This window comes from Triticum dicoccoides, chromosome 2A, assembly GCF_002162155.2.
Source record: "Triticum dicoccoides isolate Atlit2015 ecotype Zavitan chromosome 2A, WEW_v2.0, whole genome shotgun sequence".
In the NCBI taxonomy this organism is placed as follows: domain Eukaryota; kingdom Viridiplantae; phylum Streptophyta; class Magnoliopsida; order Poales; family Poaceae; genus Triticum; species Triticum dicoccoides.
This window is the reverse complement of record NC_041382.1, coordinates 340,391,479-340,395,931: the sequence shown is the minus strand read 5'-3', so window position 1 is coordinate 340,395,931 and position 4,453 is coordinate 340,391,479.

Sequence of the window (4,453 nt, the reverse complement as noted above, 5' to 3'; positions counted from 1 at the left end):
TTGCTATCATAAGTCAGCTGGTACTTTCTCAGATCCAGCTCCTGTGTAAGCTTACATGCCAAGGGCCGCATCTCTCTGACGCATTTATTGAAGTCCTCTTCTTCAAAGATCGACCCATCATCATTGAACTCCGGAAAACCGGCAGTGGTCTAACTTTGATTGCCAAGCTTTGGCCCGTCTTAGAGCAACAATGGCTCCTGCGCGGGCCGTTGATAATTTAAGCTCTTCAACTTGACCTAGCACTGTTGAAAGGTGATCCAACATAGTCTTGATGAGGGTTGGAGGTTTCTTGCCATTTGATAAGGCCACAAGGTTGTGTAGAGTTCCAGCATATAATTGCTCAGTCAGTGAATAAACCGCCTTCAACTTTAATAACATATTTGGCCAAGGTTGGCACTTCTGGCACCTATCATACAATTGCAAACCAAGTCAGTTGAGTTAAGCAATCAGGTATTTTGAGTCGCCACATGGGATACAACATTTTTCATTGATGTATGACTAACTTCAATTGAGTAAAAGTTTTAACTTACCAAAGATGGCGGATGTCATTTGGGATATATGTTGTTTTAAACCGGCAAGCTCGTTAGTGGCCGGCTTAAGTTGCTTCTCAGTCTCTTCCGCTCTTTTCAGTAGTGCAACTTTATCAATTTCCCAGGTGTTTCTTTCCGCGTCAAAGTTTGCCTTGAGCTTTTTAATATCTTCCAATGAAGATTTCAGATTTGACTCAGCTTTGATGGTCTCAGCCTATTGCAACTCCACATTCTTCTTCAAGTCGCCTCCTGCAAGAAGGATTTGAGGTCATATTTGTAGTTTAGTATGGGTCAGATTTATTCTAATACTATTTGTTCAAGTCCCAAGAACATTGCAAGCAATATACTTGGCACTTGGGGGCTAATGTAGGTCATTTCAAGTTATATCTTGACCTAGCTCAGCAATAAGCCAGCCCTTGGGGCCTACATTTTTATGGTAAGTAAGCACGAGACCCGCATTATCTTTTCAAGATAACCTGACCCTTGGGGGTTACAAGCGGTTATTTTAAGATGCATATTTTGAAGACTCAATTAATCTTATTAGTATGAGCCGACCCTTGGGAGCTACGCGAGGTTCATTCAAAGTAGATATTTTGAAGATCCGATTCATCTTATTAATATGAGCCAGCCCTTGGGGGCTACGCAAGGTTCATGCAAAGTATTTATTTTGAAGACCCGGCTCATCTTATCAAGATAAGCCGACCCTTGAGGGGTACACTTTGGAAGTTTTCATAAAGTCTCAAGTATGTATATATGCTAAGGCTGAAAGGGGTTAAAAACATACCTCATATCTTTGTTTCATCAGATTGACTAAGCCGGCCTCCATGTCATGGCTTGGAGGCGGCTTAAGTAGCCTGCATGGAGTTCGCTTGCACTAGAAGAGGAATAGTTTTCCAAATCCAGTTTAACCCTGCCTTTCTCCAACGAAGGCATCTCTTCCTTAGCAAAGTGCTTGGATAGTACTCTAGAATCTTCAGGCACCTTAAAAGCCGACCCGGTAACAACAACTTCTTTAACATTTTCACCAGCCAGGCTCTTGTAGTTGACTTGGCAGGAGAGGGTGACTTAGGACTTGGCGGGTCATGGCTGGCTACCGAACTAACCTCAGTGTCCATGGGCTCAAAGGCTGCCGCATCAGTTTGTCGAGGCGGACCATTTTGTTGATTAATAGGGTCTTGGATGGGGATCTCAGCGGTTTCCAGTGTTTGCTTCTCCGGCTCAGAAACTTCGGGGGCTTTGGAAGAACCTCCCACCTTTTGTTTCTTTCCAGTCTTGGCCTTGGCTCTATGACAAAGATATGAAAGCTTATGAGTATATCACCACAAGTTCTTTATCAAAGAACGAAACAACTTACCCCTGAGCAACAATGAAGACAGGCATCTGAATTCCACTTGAGTCGCCAGAGGAAAGAGGTGTTCCCTGATAGCTTGAGTCGGAAGGTTTAAGAGGTTGACGTATGAGACCGGCTTGTGTAAGATATAGAGTAGGGCTATGAGGCACCTCATTGCAATGTTTTTGGGGAACCGGGGTGTTGGATAAGACGGCCACAAGATCTTCAGTGCCGCCACTCCGAGTCTGATGCCTGGACTTGTGTTTTTGTTTCTTCAAAAGAAAGTTTGGGTCCAACTAAGCAAGAGGGTGAGAAAATCTTACTTTCCTGATGACCCGCCATGTTTTCTTTCTTGGCGAGGGTTCTGAGTCGGAGGATACAGGAATTACCTCTTCTGCGCCGGCCTGGCTTGTCTCCGCATCGTCCTAAGAGGAATCAACATTAATAAGTTGCATGAAAAGAAGACGAAGGGGGTCAAGTTGTACCTCCGAGTCATCTAGATCGAGTAGCTCTTTGGATGTCTTCTTCTTGGGACGACTCGGAGCCTGAGTCTTCACTCCTTTATTCTTTTTTGGTGGGGGAGCAGCTATTATCTTCCTCCTCCAGAAAGCATGACTAGCCTGCATGTACATACATATTGGCAGCAGTTTAAATGGGATAAAGTATGAAGAATTAATGAGTAAGAGGAGCAGTTAATATAAGTACTTAATGGAGGGGTAGGGTTAAGAGTGTAGAAGGGGTTCATCCCTGCCTTATTGCAATTCTCTTGAGGCTCTCCAAGCAAGGACTTAACAATCTCATCGATTTCCTTGTCAGTCAAAGGCTTTTGATTATAGCGTTGCGGATCCTTCACATCACCAGTATACTCACACATTAAGCCGCCGCGCCGGCTTAAAGGCAAGATCCTCTAGGATACCCAACAATGGGTCAAATCGACTCTAGTTAAGCCGTTGGCTATTAAGGCCCTTATCTTTGAAAAAGTGGGCACATATTGAGCATGCTCTGTGGCAGTCAATCGACCTGGAAGCTCGGTGTTTATACTGAGCCGGTAGGGGCGATAACCCGACAAGGGGTTCTCTTCAGCTAGGGTGCTATTTTTGCAGTAAAACCAAGTGTGGTTCCAACCTTTGGGATGGCTCGGTAAGACAGCTGACGGGAAGGTCACGTCTCTTCGCCGTTGGATGGAAACACCTCCAAGTTCTAGACTAGGTCCATCTGTCATCTTAGTCTGGCGGTTGATATAAAAGAAATCCTTGAATAGGTCAATGGTAGGATCTTCTTGCAGATACACCTCACAGAATACTTGGAACTGGCATAGGTTGGAGACAGAGTTGGGGCCGATGTCTTGAGGATGAAGGTTATAGAAATGCAAAGCATTCCGGAAAACATTGACCTGGGTGGTGAAAAGCCACGGAGAAGGTGGTCTACAAAGATTACCACTTCACCCTCTCCGGGTTGTGGAGTAACTTCAGGACTAGGAACCTAGCAGTGAACAACTTCTTTGGCCGGCAAGACACCCATATCCACAAATTCATTGAGCATGAGCTCTAAGACTTGGAAGGCTTCACAGTCATAGGAAGTGGGAGTTTTAGTCATGATTGGCCGGGTTAAAGAGTTGTGACCAAGGAATAAAGACATGGTGGGTTAAGATTGCAATGGTAAGCTACCAAAGTGCTTACATGATATTTTAGCAATAATGAGCTAATTATGGTTAGAAGACTACGTGTACATTGAACAGTTGAGAAATTATGAGCCGCCCTAGCGATGGATTGAGGTGATTATCAAAGATATAAGAATGTGGCGGGTAAGTTATGAAAGTATGAGCCGGCAACATGTTGGCGGGTTAATTGGAAGAAGAAGCTTTGGAATTCTTGGCGGGGTTACAAATTCATTATTAAACCGCCCGAACAATGAAGGGTCGTTCAATTATCTACGGATCCAAGGTTGTTAAAATTTTGCTAAGTATGGGGCAAACAAGTTTTGCAGGTTTCAAATATATTCAGGGATCTACAACAGTTTAGAAAAAGTGAATAATTGCTAAACCTAGAGTGCAGCAGTGGACGAACTGACAGGCTATGTGTTGATTTTGAAAAAAAAGATCTAATCTGGATACAAGATGAAGGCCAGACCACTACCGTGTTATTCTCATAGCATTTTTGGATTGAAATATGGGTTCTATACGCAAGCTGGATGAACTCATATAAACACTGATGAACTCTAAGAACTTAGGTGCCGTAATGTGGATCTGAGAAAGGAGAAGAATGATACCTGGCGGTGTTGAAGAAGAGCGGACGAGCGCCACGGATCTCTGGTCCCAACAGGTTGATGCAGTGGCCTTGGCAGAGTTGCTGGCGAAGTTCCGCTGGGGTGGCGGAGCTCTGGTCACGACGGACGACACGAGGAAGAGAAGAAGAGGAGGCGATGGGGGTAAAAAGTGAAAAGGCAGGCCCCCCGTGCCTATATATAAGGGAAAAGATAAAACAGTGAAACGAAATGCGCAAAGATCAAGGAGGCATAATAATTACTATAGAATGAGAGGCGCCTAGATTTTCGGAATGGCTGGTTAATGCAAAGATCTGTTGTGACTTCATGA